This window comes from Myotis nattereri (assembly GCF_964212035.1).
Source record: "Myotis nattereri genome assembly, chromosome: 1".
Classification (NCBI taxonomy): domain Eukaryota; kingdom Metazoa; phylum Chordata; class Mammalia; order Chiroptera; family Vespertilionidae; genus Myotis; species Myotis nattereri.
Window position 1 is genome coordinate 35480457 of NC_138075.1, and position 21900 is coordinate 35502356.

Genomic DNA, 21900 nt, shown 5'->3' on the forward strand with positions numbered 1-21900 from the left:
GTAGGCAAATAATTCATTCCAGGTTTCAATTGTGCCAGGTCTAAAAAGGAGGCATCCTGACTTCTGATTCAGAACAGAATCAACTCAGACAGTGAATGCTACATTCCTTTAAAAACCACTGGAGATACAACAAAACTGTCACAGAACTGGTGAGCTAACCTTTTCATTTTACAGGTTAGGAAACTGAAACCCAGAAGATTGTTGGCCAAAGTCACACAAGTAGATAGGAGGCTAAAGAATTAGACTGCCGCCCTAGCCAGTTTGGCTCAGTGGATAGCGCGTCAGCCTGCAGACTGAAGGGTCCCTGGTTCAATTCCAGTGAAGGGCACATGCCCGGGTTGCTGGCTCAATCCCCAGTAGGGTGTGCAGGAGGCAGCCAATCAATGATTCTCTCTCATCATTGATGTTTCCATCTCTCTCTCCCTCTCCTTTCCTCTCTGAAATCAATAAAAATATATTTTTAACAAATTAGCACTGCCTGCTGGAGAGTTTTCTATAATTTGAGTCATAACACGTAGTTTGAAACTTTGACTTAATTACTATTAGTTCTCCATGGGATAATTCATAATATAAGGGCTTTTGGTTTGATGCTATAAAAAATACTCACTTGAAAAAAGTTCATGCCTCTCAACTAGATGACTGTACTAAATAAATTATAGCATTATTGCTATAAAATAAACCTATACTTTGTCACTTTTAAGCTTAGGTATTAAAAATGTTTCTTCAATAGAAAACAAGATAACTTACACATTTGAGTTGCTCAGTAAACACAAACCAAATGATAGTTGCCCATCTCAGTAGAAAATTAATGATATCCTACAAAATGTCAAAGTTTGACCTACTTAGGAGCAGCCCCTTTAAAAAGTTAAACCTAAATAAAGAACATTACAAAATGTGAATTGATTGGTCATAGTCAACCTAAAACTTTTATAATACGAATTAACAAAGGATGGGAGAATCAGAAAATAACAGAGCAGTTTTTTATATTTGTCTGATTCCTTACTTAGAAAGGCATTTGGTACTTCCCACCTCTAATCAATGCATGGCTTTTATTGCATCTTTAAAATATCACAAATAAGTCTGAGGAATCATCTGGCATCTTGCTGAACAACTTAGATCTTATTGGTTAGCCTACTGAACTAACTGTTCCTTTTTTAGAAACATAGATACCATCCAAAATTTTTCTGATATCCTTGTTTTTAACTGTTTTGGCTTACTGAATCAAAGCAGCTAAATTTGATACAAGTTCAATGTCGTTTCTTTCAGAAATTAACTCATCTTTCTGGGCTTGAGATACTGAACAAGCAATGCCTGACTGACCTCATCTGAACCCTGCAGGTATATTGTTCGCCCAGGAAATTTCTGATTTTAACAAAAGAACCATTCTCCGGAATAACAACGCCGATGGGGAAGTGAGCCCACACAGACCTCATCTTGAGGGAAGCCCATGTAACACACTTTGATCACGTTGTGCACATGGCTGCAGAGTGCACAGTCCCTTTCTATTTCCCCACCATTTGTCAACCAGAGCCTCTTTTTCTTTCCAAGGAGATTGAGTTGTACTTAATGTGATTGAAGCCCCTCCGCAGGTGTCTCTAGGGCCCTTCACAATAACTGTGCGTCCTGTCACATTTTCTAGAATGTCAACAGTCTGCTTGCTGAGAACCGTCTTCACCCTTGAAGTAGATGTGGCAAAAGAGGGCATTTGGTACTCTTGGAAATTCTGCTGTAAGTCAATTTTATTTAGTTTTTAATTTTTTAAAATATATTTTTATTGATTTCAGAGAGGAAGGGAGAGAGAAAACATCAATGATGAGAGAGAATCATTGATCAGCTGTCTCCTGCACGCCCCACACCTGGGGATCGAGCTCACAGCCCAGGCATGTGCCTTTGACCAGATTAGTACCTGGGAACCCAGTACCCTCCAGACCGAGGCTGACACTCTGTTCACTGAGCCAAACCAGCTAGGGCTCCCTCAGTCAATTTTATGAGTCAAACCACTTGTGACTTGAGTGGCGCTTGGGAACTAACCAATTGCCTGAAATATTTATTCTTCCGGGCTAGGAAGACATGAATTGATGTTTCCGGGAGGAGAGTGCAAAGGTGACCTTCTCCTTAGGATCTTGGTCCTTACTCCAGAGAATACTATCCTAACAACCTATACACCCCTGGGTCAAACCACATCTCCCAATAAATGCACAGGGACTACTTGCCAACATTCGCCTTAAAGAAAGCCCCACAGGATGTGTTGTGCATTTTGTTTGTTACTCTTTGAACAAAGACAGACAGACAGCCGCTGCACATCAAATGAGTTCCAGAAAAAAAACAAAACACAACCATAACACTGAATAAGCGGTCTTCTCTAAAATGTGCTGGAAAACACTGTATTATGTTCGATTATTAGGTTACCATAATCATCTAAAATTAGTTTCAAAACATGAACCTTTTTTATTTTCTGTCTAAATGAGAACAAACCTAAAGCACTTAAGGTACGTGGAAACCCATTTCCCTCACAATATTGACTTATGTTGATGACACAAAGGGCCATGAGGAGTACAGCATTTTTCTAAAATTGGGTGCTGTACAGACAATGCTTTAAATAATTTAGCAAAGCATCTGAGTATGTTTTACAATACATTTATAAAGAAAAAGAACTGGGTATAACATTTCTTTTATCACATAAACCATTCTAATATAAACTCCTGTCTCCCTCCTCATAATATTTGGATTATTTCATTGTTCTACCTCCTATTCTTCCAAACATGTTCAGCCCGACGGAAAAACTTCATATCATCTCCCTGTTCTATCTGCCTTCAGAAATGCCCTCCCTATAGCAATCTCGCTATCAGCAGAAAACCCACAGATAGTAGGAAAACCACTGAGGCAAACTCCGCAAAATGCAAACTGGCCATAAAATGACAGGAGCTGGCCTAAGCTTTGCATCCAGATAATGAGGAAAGGGCTTGTTAAGATAATTAAATTTGCAAATCTGCAGCCAGAAACCCTTAATCACAGAGAAATATTTTGGTAATTTTAAATGTGCCCAGAGGTCTCATAAGTTTCCTTCTAATGGATTCCATGATTGTTTACTGCAATTATGAAAAGTTTTGATAGCTTCATATTTGCAGTGCTAATTAATTTCTTTTATGATCTGTTCAAAACATTGAGATTTAAACAGATAAATGGGTAAACAGGCCACTTGAGAAAGAAAGGAAAAGTACAAATAGCATAGAGAGAAAAAAAGATTTAACAAAATTTTTAAATGCAAATTAAAATACAATGTGAAAACACTTGTCAGTTGCTCAATGACAGATAATTGTAAGGTAATACTCAGCATAGTCATGGGTGAAATGAAAGATGCTTTAATACCCTAATTCAGTGTCAACGGGGAAAACCTTTCTTGAGGACAATTTGGCAGTACTTACAAAAAGCTTTAAAATTATATACCTTTTGACCTATTAATTTAATTTCTAAGAATGTACCCTAAGAAAATGGTCTGAAATATGACAAAATGTTCATAAGTTTTTAATGAAAAAAAAATTAGGAAAATGATTACCCTATACTGCACATAAATTAGAAATAAATGCCACCATCTAAGAAATTTATTAAGAGTTTTAATAACCTCACGACCCATTAGGATGGCTAATATCAAAAAACAAAAACCCAGAAAATTACAAACGTTGGTGAAGATGTGTACTTCTGTTGGTGGGAATGTAAAATTGTACAGCAGATTCTCAAAATATTAAAAATATAACTACCATATAACCCAGACTCTAGGTATATCCCCACCTTCCATATCCAAAAAAACTGGAAGCATGTTCTCAAAGAGATATTTGCACACCCACATCCATAGCAGCATTATTCACAATTGTCAAGAGGTGGAAGAAACCAAATGTCCATCAGTGAGTGAATAGATAAGCAAAATGTGGTATATATATATATAAAACAGAATACTATGCAGCTTTAAAAAGGAAGGAAATCCTATCACAAGCTACAAAATGGATGAACATTGAGGACTTTATGCTAAGTAAAATAAGCCAGTCACAAAAGAACAAATACTGTATGGTTTGGCTTATATAAGGTATCTAAAGTAGTCAAATTCATAGAGTAGAATGGTGGTTACCAGGAGATAGGGGGAGAGGCAAAGGAGGAATTGGTACAGAGTTTCAATTCTGCAAGGTGAAAATGTTCTGGAGATGTGTTTTACAACAATGCAAAATATGTTTAATACTATTGGACTGTATACTTAATAATGGTTAAGATGGTAAATTTTATGTGTTTTTTACCATAATACAAAGTTTTAATAACGTGAAAAATGCTATAACAACATTTTGTTGGGGAAAGGATGCAAAAGAGTGCAGATAATATATAATTTAAAATATATGTTTGGCCCTGGCCAGGTAGCTCGGTTGGTTAGAGCTTTGTCCCAATATGCCAAGGTTGCAAATTCGATCCCCAGTCGGGGCACATATACAAATCAACCAATGAATGCATACATAAGTGGGACAACAAATCAATGTTTCTCTCTCTACCTACCTTTCTTTCTTTCTCCCTTCCTCTCTCTCCCCAAAAATCAATCAATAAATAAAATTAATATATATTAACTAAAAATATTTTTAAACTTCATATATTTTCCCATGATATTAACATTATTTGCCTCCTTTGTGAGATTTTTCTCTATTTCCTTATACTTTCCCCATTTTTTCACATAGTAACCAATACTAACTTTTATAGTCAAATAGAATAAGTTTCTGAGTTAATAGTTTCAGAATAGCCTTATAAATTTTCCATGCTGAGCAGGCCAACATTTGTCAGAGAATGGACTACTTTTAGGGAAAACCCTAAGCTTTAGATATGCCCAAAAGAGATTACTAAGTATCTTTTCAGCTATTTGTGGTGGAGCAGGTTCTCCAGAAATAATCTTTGGCTTTTTTTTTTTTCTTTTAACTAGGCCAATATCTATATAAGGAAAACTACAAAACTCTGATGGAGAAAATCAAAGACCTAAATAAATGGAGAGATATTCCATATTCATGGATAAAACTCAATGTTGTCAAGATGTCAGTTTTTCCCAACTTGCCACACCCATGTTTCCATATTGTCTATGGCTGCTTTTTCTATCACAATGGAAGAATTAGTTGACAGGGACAGTATGGCCCACAAAGCCTAAAATATTTACTATCTGGCCCTTTACAGAAAAAGTTCTGTACTCTGTATTCTAAGCTATTATGCTCTTAATTAAGATTTTAATTCTTTCAACCCAATGTTATTTTTCCTCCCAAACAAAATTTAAAATAATCTCTTCTACTTTCTTTTAATGGCAGTCATACAAAATTCTTCTTTTAAAACAATATTAAGTGTTATACTTTTAAAAATATAATATTTCAATAGTAAAGATTTAATCTATACATAATGTTCTTTGAGGACAAAGGGCATATCTTTGGAGAGTCTACATTATGAAATTACTAGCGAAGCCCTATTACAAAAAAGCAATTATTTCATAATGTTCACAATTTTTAAAATATGGCTATTTCCAAGACTCAAAACTGAAATACCTTCTTCCTTAAGAATTTTTCCCCCTTTTATGGGAGCTAAAACCTGATTTAACAAAAACACTTAGGCCAAAGAACTAAACAAATCCAAGTGTTACTTAATAAATCCATATGTTGTATATTTTCTATAAGATTTTAAATGGCACTAATTCATACACTGTAAGTACATAACACTTAGATTGCTCTCAATAACAGTTGTGAAAAAGCCAACATACTTGCTCTACTCCCAAATGTTTTTCCAATTATCTATACACAAATGCATTTAATAAATTTTATCTATACATTTTATTTCCCAAAGAAGTTTTTCTATCTCTAGTGATCAGATAGGTCCGTGGTATTAATTATTTTCATCTTAACTAATTTACAGGAAACAGAAAGAGAGATTTGTACCATGAGGTCCAATCTCTAAAACAACCCTACAAGACAAATAGGGTTCTTTCTCTTCATAAGTAATTTGCAAGGAAAAGTCCTGCATGGATTTAGAGAGGCTTAGGGGACATATCAAAAACTGTAACATAAGAAACTTATTGAAATCCTGAGTTGAACACACTTTTAAAAAAGCAAAGGGTAAATTTGAAAACTGATGAGATGTTCAGTAAGTTTAAAGAAATAATATAAAAATTATTATAGGACTGATAGTGGTATTTTACTTATGTTTTTAAAGAGAGTCCTGATTATTTTGAACATAATTACAAAAATGTTTACAGAGAAAATCATAAGATCTCTGGAATATACTTTAAAGTAGTTGGTGGTAGAAATGAAAGATTAGTCATGACTGATAATTGGTGAAGCTGTAAGTATATGGAGGATTCTCACATTAGCTATACTAGTAATTCTTACTGGTGTGTTGGAAATTTTCAAGAATAAAACTTTTTTTAAAATCTCCATGTTCAGTCTACTTAAAACAAAAAAAAGTAGGGATGAGAAGCAGTTAAGTCTGACGGGAGCCATTTAAGGAAGGAAGACCTGAGGGGATCCTGAAGCACGTTTGTGAGGTGTCTTTCATTTTTAGATTTTCGATGTTCATTTTAATAATCATCAAAGTCTACTGGCATAAATTCTGTTATCTGGTATCATAGGCTGAACTTTGAATAAATAGAACCTGTGAATATGATAAGATATCACTCTCCTGGTTATGTTATTCTATTGTCAAAGGGAGATTATCTGGGTTGGCCTGATCCAAGCCGTTGCCCAGCTGATTGCAGAGAAGAAAGTCAAAGAAGTGTGTTCCCGCTAGTCTGGAAGAAAGCAACCATCCATGTGTGAACTGCCAGTGTGGACCACATGGCATGGAATGTGGGTGGCCTCTAGGAGCTAAAAGCAGTCCCTGGCCAACAGGTAGCAGTCCTCAGTCCTAATGCCACAAGGAAATAAATTCTGCCAACATCAGCCCCTGTTCCCCAGATGAGAACTGCAGCCTTGGCTGACTCGAGTTTTAGCCTGGTGAGACCGTGAGCAGAGAACCGAGCCAAGCATGCCCAGACTTCTGACCTGGTAGAGTTTTAAGCCACTACATTTGTGGCAATTCATTACTCAACAATAAAACTAATATGCCTGGATAAGCATCTTATACCTGAATAGAACCACAGTACCTCAAAGCCTACCGACCACGTCTGCATACAAGTTTATGATCCACTGGCATCAAATGAGTCCCTAAACATCCAGCAATTTAATTTTTTATGCAGTGTTCCTCAAAGGATCATGAATCCAAATCTGAGAAACCTTGAGCTACATAATCTCTTATAAGTGAATTATTTCTTTTCTAACACACATAGTTAGCTTTACAGGCAAGATTACATACTTGAGTGCTTTTTACAGGGTGTAAAGGCTCATACAGCAGGAAAATCCTGCAAAATATCAAATGGAACAAGTGTAAAGCAAAGTGTAACTAAGCCAAATGTATCACCTAAACCGTAGTCCACCATCACAGCAGGTATAAAATAGTGCAAAGCTTTCTATCCTTTAATACCTAACCTAGCTCACAATTAAGAGGAATAAGAAAATTATAAGCCAGATTCTACTACAAAAATTTATAAGTTTCCCATGTCTAACGTGGTCCATAAATTTGGAAGAATTATCACAACCATTATTTTTTGTCCATGATATACAACTATTTATTTAGAGGAAAAAATTGAGATATACATGAGGTAAAGAAATGGAAAAGTAAGACCTCCCTAAGGTCTAAAATTATGTTTTTAAAGTTTAACTTAGTCTGACTCCTTTTTTTAAATAACAGCTTTATTGAGACATAATTCACATACCATAAAATTCATTCATTTAAAATGTAAAGTTCAGTGGGTCTTAGTATAGTAGTCCAACCCCCTTCCCTTATTTTCAATTTCGCTTTCTGTGGTTTCAGTTACTGGCAGTCAACCATAGTCTGAAAATATTAAATTTCCCCAACCACTGACATCATCTGCTCCTGACATTCAACCATCAGCATGGCTCAGATGATCCAGGATCACCCAAATCAGATGATCCTCTTTCTGACAGACCCTCAGAAGGTAGCTACATCACAATGCGTAATCGTTCACCTTACTACATTCTATCACTAGGCATTTTATCATCTCCGATCACCACAAGGTGAGTATAGTACAATAAGATATATTGAGAGAGAGCCCAGATTCACATAACTTTTATTACAGTATATTTTTATAATTATTCAATTATTAGTTATTGTTGTTAATTTCTTACTGTGCCAAATTTATAAGTTAAACATTATCATAGGTATGCATGTATAGGAAAAAACATTATATATTTAGGATTTGATACTATCTATGGTTTCAGGCATCCTCTGGGGGACTTGAAACATATCCCCTGTGGATAAGGGGGCACAAATGTATATCCTCACACCATGTAACCATTACCACAAATTTTAGAACATTGTCATTACCCTATGAAGAAACACTGTGTTCTGTCTTTTTATCTGTCATCCTTTCTCTATACCATGCCACACTAACACATCTTTCTCTAGCACTAGAAAACACTGGCCATCTGGGACTCAAAATCAGCATTTATGAAAGAAAAATACTGAGGGTAGAAGATTTGATCTATTGCATAACAAATATTGGAAAAACTGTGATTTGGGATTGTAGAGTATTGCTTCCTATTACTAATGCTGTGACCATCCCTTTAAAAACACAAACATGATCCAAATAAGCAAAACTTGAAACTACTTGCCAATGAAAGCAATCAATCTTTCATTGAGGAGACTCTTCAATGCAATTTGTTTGTTTCAGAAGCTGATGACAGAGGATGATTCGAGCTTTATTTAAGTTAAAACAAGAGTTCTATATTCCAAAGAAAAAAATCTGGGATTTTTAAAACAGCATTCCGAAATGTTTACACCCAACATTTAAACATTTTTTAACATGCTAAAATGAATGAATCATGTTTTGAAATGTTGCTTTATGAGATAGTCCATAAAATGCCCAGTATAATGTTTTCCCCTAAAACTTAGTTAGTCCCTTGCCTCTGCTATGCTTGATAGAAATCTGGATCTGAAAGTCTAAGCAAAATCTGAGTGAAAGAAGCCATTTTATTCATTTTCCACCTTTGGCAGTTATAACGCTGGGACTCTGTAGTCCTCCACGGTGGCGCATGGCATTGGCTAAAGGACACTTGCAGGAAACAAATCTACCTCATGTTTATGAAACCAGAGAGAAAAATCGGGTGGGAAATTCCCTGAGTTAAACTTAGCTTTGAAATGTTTAGGTCCTTCCTAGGATGTAGATTTTTCTAGAAGAGAAGCTGATACTGAACTACTCTCCCACCTACTTTGTCTCAAGGACACTCAAGGTGTTGGCCATTTGTGATAGGGTGATTTCTGCTTCCTTGTCTTTTAAACAATAGGTTAATAGGCAAATTGAATCCTCTCAGAGAAGCATCTTGAAAAGTAGATAACTTCCACAAGTTTTTCATTAAAGCCTGCCAAAAAATAATACAGCTTCAAGATTATTAGAAGCATTCGGTTCCATGTACCAGATAATACAGCACCTGTAAAGAGTAAAAGAGTAATCCTTTTCACAAACTCAAAATTCTAGAAAAGTAAGAAAACAAAAATACCCCCACACATTCAAGCCAAAAAGGATGCAAAAATTTTAAAAACAAAACATTTTACCAGCCAGCCAGTGGGCCCAGCACACATTCCCAAATGCAAGATCATTTGCACTTCCCACTAGTTTTCAGTCCTAGTTAAATATCAGAATTATCTGGGGGAGCTTGAAGCTCAAACCCCAATCTCACTGAATCAAAACCCCTAAACAGCTCTTTCTAAAATCTGCCCAAATTCTGATGTACATTTGAGATGCAGAACCAACACACAGCCTTCGGGAAGAGGCACGGATCCCTTCCGAAGTCCCACCTCTGCCTCTAATAAGGGACTCCGGTTTACCTTTTAACTGAAACTGCGCTTCCCCAAGCATTATCTTTGCATTAGTTGCTCAAGAACTGAGCTTGGGATGGTTAGTTGAAACTTCACAACATTCTCCCTGTGTACACTGAAAATCTTATCAACGTTTTTCTAAGAGCAAGGCCAGTTTGAGTGTTGCCAAAGCCCAAGTTTTAGAGTCAAGTTTTAAAGAGATTCTTGTTTAAGGGTGAGAAAAAAATGGAATGTCACTCTATTAATCCTTTTCAGAGTTCTTCCCACGCTGCTGATTTAAGGCTCTTTTTTCTTTTTTTTAATCATTTGGCCTTTGGCAATAATGACAGAGATGACCTTTTCCTTCTCCGAAGCTTCATCTTCCTTACCCACAGATAACATTACTGATCTACCAACACAGGCCATGGGCTTCAAAGTTGTTTACCCACTAGCTCTGGTGGGTTTGCCCTGACCCAGCATCAGTGTCTCACAGTCCCCTGTTGTGACCAAGGACATGTCCTTAAAATGTGGCTGGCCTCCCAGGCAGTGGTCATGGAAGAATGGAGAAGTGACCCCAAAGGGCCTAATCCACTGACCTTTACTTTGCTCTAACCAACTGCCCAAATAAATAAAAACAGCAGGGTAGCTTGGTTTCCCAGATGAATTCCAATTTATCTCTAAATATCCAAGCTTGGTCCAGTGTTTAAAGTTCTCAGACCATTCCAAGTCTGTCAACTGGCTCTCACTGAGGCTGATTTTGCCCCCAGGGGACATTGGGCAATGTCTAAAGACATTTTTGGTTGTTACAAATGGGGGAAAGTTGCTATTGGCATCTAGTGGGTAGGGGCCAAGGATGCTGCTAAACATCTTATAGTGCACAATACAGCTCCACACAATAAACAATTATCCAGTTTAAAATGTCAATAGTGCTGGGGTTGAGAGATCCTGGATTGGGTCATTTGCCAACCTACTGCTAGATAAATGTTTGAAGAGATTCTCATCACAATTTAATGCAGTTTAAAATAGGTTTAACCTTTTAACTGAAACGCAAATGCCTTCAAGGGCTAACGAGCTAGAGAAATATCACATAAATAAAGTGACTGTGTATGAGCCACTGGGGTGGGGTGAGGTCTTTGACAAACCAGAGTGAAATGCTCACTAAAATCATTCCATTTTAAGAATAACACTGTACTATCCAAACAAAACATGACTGCTGGCTACATCCATCCTGGGTACCACCCGTGGTCAAACTGTGGTTTAAAGAGAATTATCAATTTAAACAGAACTAGATGATCACTCAGAGACTCTAGCCTCATCACATGGACCTGAGAGTCAGCACTGGAGGAGGTAACTAGAAGCTATTCAATTAAGGAAAACAGACTACAGATCCAGTCTTGAGGGTTCAGCTTCAGCCAAGAACAGGGTCTCAGGTACATTGTGCTAAGAGCAGGGGCCAACTGATCTCCATTCTAGGGAAACCCAGTGGGTAGTATGCCAATGTTACACAACGCTGCATAAGTGAGGTCATTTTAAGATGGTACCTTTCTCATAAAATTTTCAAATTTTTACCTTGTGCCACAGATGAAGAAAGAGGCCCAGAATGTTTAAAATTGCCAATATTGCCCTGGTAGGTTTGGCATAGTGGGTAAAACTTGGCTCAGTGGATAGAATGCTGGCCTATGGACTGAAGGGTCCCAGATTTGATTCCGGTCAAGGGACATGCCCAGGTTGTGGGCTCGGTCCCCGATAGGGGGCATGCAGGAGGCAGCCGATCAATGATTCTCTCTCATCATTGATGTTTCTCTCTCGCTCCCTCTCCCTTCCTCTCTGAAATCAATAATAATATTTTTTAAAAACATAAAAGTGCCGAGTACCCAAACCTGAATCTAAAATCAACTAGTTTCTTTTTTCCTCTGTGCAATTGCAAAGCCGCAACCAACAGCAAAGGGATTTCACTCAAGGTGTCAAGCATTCCTGACTAAAAACAATCTACACACAAATAAGTTCTATGTTAAATTTAAACCTACACAGCATCGATCTCTTTCCTCATCAGAAAAGTCATTAACACATTTGCCTCAAGTCAGTGTTTTATATCTCTTTCCATATAACAGAAAAATCCAAAGCCGGTTAAATATCCCCAGCCCTCCTTTCACATCAGGCAGTAGAGAGGAAAGCCAAGTCAGCAGGAACTCAAGAAGGAAGCGCCATCTGAATATCCCCACGTGTATGCATGCTTCTGCTGGAGGAATTCCTGGCCTGAAGAGACAGTATAAACAAAGGCAATCCAGAGGGAAACAAATGATAAGATAAGTGAAACCCAGTAACTCCCTCTGTCCTCCCTTCCACGTACTTCCTCCAACTTGTTCCATCAGAAAAACAATCTGCACGCTGGAGAATTCAAATGTAAACCTTCCCCTCTCTGCTGCCACAAGCTCCCCATCCTAAGTTAGAAGGTTCAGGGGAAAGATGTGTTTCTCCGTAATGTCAGAGACCGTGGCTCCCCTTATATGGAAACTGGCAGCCTGGGGACAGCGGCTCCCTCTGCCCACAGGGAGGCTGAGAGAGCCGACTGGCAGCAGTTCGATGGTCCTCCACACCCAAATTACAATCCAAGGAGTGTAGTAGGAAAAGGTGGAGTATGGAAGAAAGGAAGCCTCAGTCATAACCTCAAAAGAAACTGGGTCAAACTAAAAAGAACATGTTTTTATATCAGTCTCTTAGCAGAGATTGTCATAGGCAAGGCAGTTTCTTGCCACAGCCCCTGGAACTTCTGTAGCTGGAAGTGTCACCTACTCACAGAACACCAAGCCCCATAGAGGTTTTCCAGTCTGATCCAATCTCTATTCTTAATGTTTAAAACACAAAATATAATGACAGGCTATTCAATTAACCTTCTAAAAACACGATGCAATCTCAGCCATCAGCTTCAACTCCAGCACAATTCATTCCACACTCCGACTTTTAATTAATTTGAATTACCATTGAGTGCTGAGCAATGGGAGGTAGAGAAGGGAGGGTATGGTGGAGAGGGGTGGGCACACCTCTAATGCAATCACAATTGCCACACACAAACAGAATAAGAAACAAACAAATGTTATTATTGTTTCTTTGGCCATCATCATTTAAATCAAATAACAACATTTGTAATACTCTCTGTAATACTTTAAGCAATAAAACAAAATTTAAAAAAATCAATCAATCAATCAAATAACAACTACTATTATAGGGTAACTGTAAATGCATTTAAAGAAAATCCTAAATAATTTACCTTGGATAGCACCATAGGACATTTTCTGTATCCACAATTTCACCAAGAGTAAAATAGTGCAAAAAGGTCCTTCAAATGGTTAAATTTGTTCATTTTCTTTAACTTTTTACAATAAGTTTTGTAATAAGTTGTCAGGATTTAGGAGGGGCCCAAGTCTGACCTTGTCACAGAACTGCAGGTCCTAAATTAAGTCGTGTTTAGACATGTCACTAGTTGGTTTTACCCAATCTCTATGAAACATACAAATTTATGCCTAGACACATATGAACAACCTGATTCACTTGGTGAATGATGGTGACCACCATCCCTCCCTCTTCTAAGGTGCACATCTGCAGATGCATTATAAAAGATAAGCCCAGAAGTAGCACCAAAACACACTAATGACTTCAGTCACACCCCCAAGAAAGGGAAAAGACAAGGCTTACGGGATTTGGACAAAGTTTTAGGAAATGTCCCCTAGTCCTGACCCAGTTGTGATACCTGTCAGAGCATATAGTTCCTTGGCAAACTGCCAGCAAAGCCTTGCCTCTAACTCATGGCTTCTGAAAAAATTAAGGACCCCACACACATCAGTTCAGTTTATAACATGGCACCATATTTGCCTCTAGTGGTAATGGCCATGCACTGATACAGCCAGTGTACTATCTACTCTCCTCTGTAGCCAAAAGCATGATGAGTTAAAAAAAAAAAAAAAAAAAAAAAGTTGACTAGGATTACAGGTGCAGTTTGTGGCTCCAAAACAAGTCAAACTAACCCATGCCCTTGACCTGGTTTGTACGTCACTAACAAACTGAGCTTAGCCAACAAGCCAGAATATTAGAACCCATCTCAAAAACAAAAGATGGACATCTGTATTGCCCACACAATGGCCAATGCTCAGATGTGGGCTATCTACCTTTGGAAGTCTAAATTCAGAAAGTCCATCAGATGGGAAACATTTACCAAACTCACAGATTTTTTTTTTTTAGAAATGAAAAGGACAAAGACCTATTTAATAGGTGACCCTAATTGTGTACCTGGGAGAAACACAAGTAACTTTCAACTCTAATTCTGGTGCAATATATAGAACAGAATGAGCTCAGGTTGTCACTAAAGGTGAATGACATACTTAGAAAGTGTAACAAGATGAATGAAAAAATAAAAAGTTTCTGAAATCAATGTCTGGTGAATGAATATTACGTTTGAGTAGCCTAAATGACTAACAAATCTTTTGTTTTTATTGTCCTTCCCTTGCAATATGCTGTTAGGGCATAAGTTTTCTATTATTTCCCTAAATGACACAGTTCATGTTTTAGTAAATTGTCTTCACTAATTATTGTCAAAGTGGCACAATATTCAGTATTAAGCCAAAAGGAAAAGATCTATTGTAAGTCAGGAAATCGCACCAACTACACTGGAACTTGAACTTGCTTCCCTAGTTTTCCACTCTAAATTCACAATAGTGACTGTGGATTAAAAGAATTGCAATTGTATATTTGGCACCAAATCTGTTCCACTGTAAAAATAAATAAAAGTCTTTCTTCTAAGGTGGGATAAAACAGTTTAATATCTAAGAATACCCAATATTGGGTTACATGTTTGACTACTGCTAGAATTTTCATTATTTTCTTTTCAGAAAAGCTTTTACAATGTATGTTAAAAGCAACAGGGAAGAGGGAAGCTAAGAAGTTATGAAAGTCTTAACTCTCCAGGCAGGCTCTGTGGGCCTGTTCTGGATAAGGGATTCAGATAAGGGATTCAACCTACTGAGAGGTTATCTCAGTTAATAAAGAGGGACTTGACTGGGAAGGCTCCGAATAGATTTGGAATATAAGAGCATTTCCTTTTTCGAATAACTTGCCTATCATTCACATAGCAAACAGAAGGGAGTTCAAAAGTTTTATCACTCAAATAAGCAAATGCACCATTTTTAATTTCATGCAACATTTCCAGAAAAACCAGACTATAAGATACCGTTAAGTGTAGAAGCATTTTTACCCTCAATCAACCCAGCATTTATTGACCTAGCACTATTTTAGAATTAAGAGATGCAAAGGAAGTTGTGGTTCTCCAACTGGATAGAGAGAAAAGAATATGATATGTAGGAAAACTAAAAGCAAGATAAGAGTGTAGGATGTAAAGAACTAGACTGTCTGGTCTAGTTCTGGGTCCCTAACTTGGTCTGCTACTTCTGCCAGTTGTGTGAATTGAGCTAGGCAAATTCCTTAACTTCTTCATGCCTCAATTGCCTCACCTGTAAAATGGTGGTAATAATACCTATTTCATAGAGTAGGTGTGAGGAACCAATGATTAAGCTCATGTCAAGTATTAGGAAGAGCTTGGCACAAGGTAAGCACCTCACATAGCTGGACTATTAGTTGCACATTAGCTGTAAATGTTAAGTTGTGTGGTCAGGCTAAGGGCTCTGAGAAGGAAGGAGCAGAGGCGGGTGGTGAAAGCTGAAGGACAGGCAGGGAAGGCTTCCTGGAAGCTGTGGCAGTCCAGCTGGATGTGAAAGCACAGGGAGAATTTAGACACTCAGAAGAGTGCACATTCCAGGTGAGGGAAGCCCTTACTGCAGATGTTCAGACAGAGGAAAAACCAGGCATGCTTAATCATCAGCAAGGAAAATAAGCTCATCAAAGCTGCTGAGGATGAATTTGGTAACCTCAGTTTACTGGGGGGAGGGGAGTTCTGTATGCTTGTTGTGCTCCTAGGATTTCTCATTTAAATCATTTTTAGAAATGTGTACTATGCAAACTCACTCTGAAATGCTCAGTTCTCCGTTCCTGGAACAGTGGAAAGGATGCCAAAAAATAAAAAGGTAAACACTTTTTTTTTTTGCTGCAGAAATAGTCTGCTAGAGTGGAATGTAGGTCACCAAAATCAACTTGCAACTCATCATCTGTTTGTCTTTCAGTGGGGGTACTAAGTGGTGGCTTGGAGGACTCCGGGGGTGGGGGACAAAGATAATCTTCAATTCTGATCTCTACCAGCAGCTCTCGGCCCCTCTAAACACAATCTACATAAAAAGACAGTACATGACCTAGCCAGTTTGCTCAGTGGTTAGAGTGCCACACACAGACTGAAGGGTTGAAGATTCAATTCAGGTCAAGGGCAGGTACCTGGGTTGCAGGCTCCATCCCCAGCACCAGTGGGAGGAGTACATGAGGCAACCAATCGATGTGCCTCTTTCATATCATGATTCTGTCTCTCCCCCTCCCTTCCACTCTCTCTCTAAAAAAAAAACTAAAAAAAAGGAAAATATATGCTGGGGTGAGGATCAACAATAAAACAAACAACAACAACAGACAGTACACTTGCTAAATGACTGTGACTTCAAGAAAAGGGTAAAGGAGGCCAAGTATATTGTGATGGAAGATGATTCGACTTTGGGTGGTGGGAACACAATGCCATATACAGATCATGTATCATAGAAATGTACACTTGAAACCTATACGACCCCACTGACCAGTGTCACCTCAAACAAACAAACGAATGAATGAATTAAGTATCCTCAACCCCGGCCTATCCCACCCGCCCTGCCAACATACAGAAACTGCCCTCCTTACCTATTTCTTTTTTTTTTTTTTACATGCAATAAACATTAATATTTCAAGAAAAACTATTTTAAGTATAATAATGGTACATGCAATAATCCAGGCTCTATGCGGTCTCCACTTTCGGTCCTCGGGTGTCAGGGTTCTTTCCTGCGAGTTTTCCGTTGATTATTCAGGAAGTTTTTCTCATGTCTTTCCTTTTATTAATATTATGTCATAGATGGCAAAACACCAGCCATAATCCTATTCATTTTCTGAAGCCATCCTTACCTATTTCTTAAATGTTACTTGTGCTATCAGTTCCCTCTAAATCGAGTTCTTGGAAAAACCACTAAGAACTGATGCTATGAGTGTTTAAAATATATATTCATTTAGAAGTTTTCCTTCAATACCAAGTTTGAAATTGTAATGTCTAAATAACTGATAGTAGTCCACACTCCTTATTCAAAGAAAATTCACAAACAAAATAGAATTTTCGTTTTGACTGGTGCCCCCTCCCCCCCCTAAAGATTAAACAAGGTGGCTAACATAACTTGACAAAGCTGCTTTGTTTCCTGCAATATAAGGGATAGACTTTAACACTTAGAAATGCCCAGAGCATGATATGAAGCTAGGAGAGCCCCTTGGAAGTTACAAGCTCTTGTGATTATTTCCTGAACCAAGCACCTAAGGTTCCCAGTGGTACCTTTTTTGTTGGAAGAGCTTATTTCCCCTGATCCAATAGCTGTAACTTTTTAAGGGATTTCACAGAAGAACTCAAGATTCCCAAGCCAAAGCCACTCTTAATACCATCCCCCAAATGTTTACAAAATGAAGCACTCTCAATCTTAAGTATATTTTGTTGGTAAACACTATTTGTTCTGACGACTATACTACCAACAACAAAAGCACCCTTTTAAACAAAGTAGCTCAAATAAAACCACACACAGATATAACACAACACATTTTAAACAAAGTAGCTCAAATAAAACCACACACAGATATAACACAACACATTCTTAACACCCAGAGCGTGTCCACAAAGCAGGAAAGCCAGGATTCAAATTCCTTGGCACCTACTCACTGAGCTCCTGTAGGCACCACCCAAGGACATGACCCACCACACCCTCTTCACTATCACACCTCCTCACTAATTTATACTTCTGAAAACCCACAGAACCTGACTTACCAGATGGTAACAGAATGTTACAAATATTGGACAAATGGCTCCCACCCTATTCCTCTATCAGGTCAGCCAGCTGATCCTGTTTATAGAACAATTCCATCCCAGATGAGAGCGCTATTGTCTAGCTTTTGTACCCAAGTGGTGCCCCAGGAGCCATTGGTGGCCTGGCAAAAGCCTCTAGTTATCTTTGTCTTGGTCACTCTCCCTGTTCTCCTATCATACACCTCCTGGGAAAGTTACTAGTATCTGGGCCAAGGATAATACAATGGAGAGAAATCTAGAACTGTCTGGTCTGGGGTAATAAGAATTGTATTAAGAATATAGGGGACCCTGGCCAGGTAGCTCAGTTGGTTAGAGCATCATCCCAATACACCAAGATTTTGGATCAATCCCCAGTCAGGGCACATAGAAGAATCAACCTATGAATGCATAAGTAAGTAGAACAACAAAATCAATGTTCCTCTCTCTCTAAAAATCAATAAGTTAAAAAAAAAAAAAAGAATTGGGGGTGGAGGGGAAACCTCTGTGGGTGAATGTATTCCAAAAGCAGATAGTCGCAAAATATGTACATTTCAAACACGTGAAAGGCCTTTTATACTTCAAGTCACATGCTACACAGGAAATACGGCTTATGCCAAGATGCAACTGCTTGACAGAAAGCTATGAGGAATATTACAGTTGATGACAGAACTATCAGTGGAGAAAGGATACAGATATTGGATCTCTAATCATGGCTCAACTACTTAATATTGATTCTGCAAATATTTATTAAGTACCTATGTGGACAAGCACTGATTCAAATGCTGGAGGGACAGGGATAGACAAGACACAGACCCTGCTCTCAAAGACCTTAGAAGAGTGAGGAAAATACCCATACCTTGGAATCGGTGTCAGAATTATAGAGAGGCAGAAAGTAAACAGATAAAAGATATTTTTGTTTCAGTCAATGATAATCTAGGGCAAAAATAAAGAGTAAGTGATATCTGATCCCATTTCACCATGAGAAAGGATTTACCTACTTAAAATGAGTTGATGAATGTCAATCACCCAGCACATAGCATCCCCAAGCATTCACCTGCACACAAATGCACATGCATAGACTCTCACAGATACACACTCCCTCCTCCCCCGCCCCCTTCCGCTTAACAGCAATATCTGGGATAATACACCTTGGTATAAAATGAAAGCAGAAGGGAAACAAAATATTTGTGTAATCAATTACACTTAATGAAATCAAGTTGCAAATAACTGCATTCAAAAAAGGCAAAACCTAAACAATTAATTGGAACATAAAAGAACAAAGAGAAGTCAAGATACTGTAACAGTATTAGAAATAATATAAATAGTGCCCTAGCTGGTTTGGCTCAGTGGATAGAGCATTGGCCTGTGGACCAAAGGTTCCAGGGTTTGATTCTGCTCAAGGGCACGAACCTTGGTTGCGGACTCTTCCTTGACCCGAGCCCTGGTCACATCAATGTTTCTCTCTCTCTTTCCCTCTCTCTCTTCCACTCTCCCTAAAAATATCAATGGAAAAATATATCCTTGGGTGAGAATTAACAAAAAATAAAAATAAATAAAATAATATAAATAGTAACATAGCTGCCTTGCATACTTTGAAGACTTGCCATGTATAGCCAGGTTATTTTGCCATCCAAGTGACGCTTCGAGATATTAACCCAAATGCCACAGTGGTAGAAGCTTGGTTTAAACATTCATCTCCATCTTTCTTTAAAAATAAAATAAAAGACAATGACCAAGTCCTTAGAGTCACAGGATTTTATACCGAGAATCAACTTTAAGAAACCTGCTGTACCTTCTCTCCACATCACTCATGACTGAGGTCCCCAGAGGTAAAGGGTTTAACCCCAGAGTGGGTAGCCAGTACTGACAGAGCTGGTAGGGCCCAGGGCAGGCTCCCTAGATCCCAGCCCAGTACGCCTCACTCTCAAGTGCCTGCATCCTCTAGGCAGGCTTTTAGCTTTTATCAGAACCACAAGGGATGGCAGTGACTTCCAGAATTCGATTTCAGTTAACACTTGTCCATAAAAACTTCCAGTTGGTTGCACCTAGGTCACACTGAGGACCTTTGCAGGTGGCCAGAGAGCTCCCACATGGGGAAAGCTCCCTCCAACGCTGTAATTCACGGCACTAGGAAAAAGAAGTAGCTATCCTGAAAGGGGAAAGACCTCTCCATTGCAATTTTCAGCATTTGCCTCAGGAAGAAGGCTCCAAACAATTATTTCTGGGGAGGGACGAGGTACGGGCAATCTGAGAGAAAAAGTGGCCAAGAACTGTGTCCAAGCTCTTTACACGAAAATGGAGCGAGCCCAGGGCTGTGAAACCGGTGAAGAGCAGAGAGCAGCTGGGCCCAGGGCGAGCATTTGACCACACTCACTGGCCACTCCCTCCCAGCTGCCCGCAGAGCCACATCGAATTGAAACAGCAGTGCGAGCAGTTAAGATTCCGACGGCAGGAGTCGCCATGGCAACGGGATTCATCTTGCGGACAAACTCCGCTTCCATTCACTAGGTCGCTCTGGAGCCTCCAGAAACTACCAGCTTCGCGATAGCACAACGGTCACGGGTGGCATTTGCTCTTGATGGTCACCTGGGGGTGATGGGGGGCAAAGAGGGGCGCGGTTGGGGAAAGTGGGACGTGGGCATCTTATTCCTGGGCCCAGAACACCCAACGTCAGGCTGCGAGCAGCTTGAGAACAGAGCCATTAGCAGGGTTTGATCAGCGAGTGAGCAAACGAAAGAAGAAGCGTGCTGGGAACCGCAAGGGAAACCCAGGGGACGGGACGGAGTCCTCGGGCCGCGCGCACGTCTTCCATCAGAAGGCAAGCGGATCGCAAGTCGTCGAATTCTCGGCCCCAGGTGGGAGAAGCCGGTTACCGCGCCCTCCTCCCCGACAGAGAGCCTTATCGTTAGATTACGCGACACCCCCCAATGCTTTACCACCTCCCACCCGGGGCTCCGGGAAGACGCTTCACCCCAGTTCAGGTGCTCTTCGTGGAAGGAAGGAGCAATCGGTGCAGGGGGGGCCCAGGTGCGCCCTCCTCGGAGGGCCGGGGGGGCAGGAGCGCGCCGCGGCGCCAGGAACCCGGTCCGCGGGCGGCAGCCTCCCCTCGCCGCTGTCCGCCAACACCCCTCGCTCCTCCCGCAGCGCGGGTTTCCCCTCCTCTCTTTTGAAACCTTTAGCTTGCGACTCAGCCTGGATTGCAGTTCTCCCATCCCTTCCACCAAGGGAAGGTGCCCGGGGTGGCGGGGGCTCCGCGCGGAGTCCCTCCTTCCCTGTCGCCACCGCCGAAATCCCCTCAGGATTCTCCCCCTAGGAGCCTCCCCTCCCGGCCAGCAGCTCCCGACAGCGGCAGTGCCCGCAGCCCAGCCCACGACCCCCGGAATCCCAGCCCCCGGTGACTGCGCGAAGACGGCTGTACCGGGCACCCCGCCGGCTTTCGAGGCATCCGAGCGCCTCTGAAAGAAAGGAGGGAGGGACCCTCAGCTTCTGGGGCGCCTTCCTCTGGGCTCGCCTCTCTTTGCGCCGTGCTTGCAGCCATTTTCCCAAATCCAGCTTGGCAGCCGGGAGCTATCTAGGTCCTGTTCCCACCCAGACCCAACCTGAAGGACGGGTTTAATATTTACCTACTGGTCCGCGAGCTCGGGGGAGGCAGCCGGAGGGTGCGCCGCGAAACCAGCGCCGACCCGAAGAAGGGCGCCCCCCCCCCGCCCCCCCGCCACCGCGCAGTGCCACTTCATGAATGAATGCGGCGGGCGAGGCGGCACGTCCCCCCTTACCTGAGCAGCCCCTGCATGCTGGAAAGGCGGCTCTGCGCTCCGGGTACAATGGGATCCGGTTAAACAGTTTCCTTCACAGCCGCTCGTAGGTTACCAACTCGCAGGTGACATCACTCCCTCCTCCGCTGATAGGATGCAATGTGGCGCCCACTGCGCATGGACTTCCCTTTCTGCCCCACAGACTCTTGGGAGTTGCAGTCCAAATCTCCCAAGAAG

The 21900-nt window shown here is 40.3% G+C and overlaps 1 protein-coding gene across 1 annotated transcript in view; it reads right to left on the minus strand.

Annotated features, from left to right (window-relative positions):
* The window catches only part of DAAM1 (dishevelled associated activator of morphogenesis 1), a 157478-nt gene extending 135664 nt beyond the window's left edge, over nt 1–21814 (minus strand). The window contains exon 1 of the mRNA XM_081087886.1: nt 21685–21814. The gene's annotated coding sequence lies outside the window, so the exon portion shown is untranslated. The remainder of the gene's footprint in view (nt 1–21684) is intronic.
* Between the last annotated feature and the right edge of the window lie 86 nt (nt 21815–21900).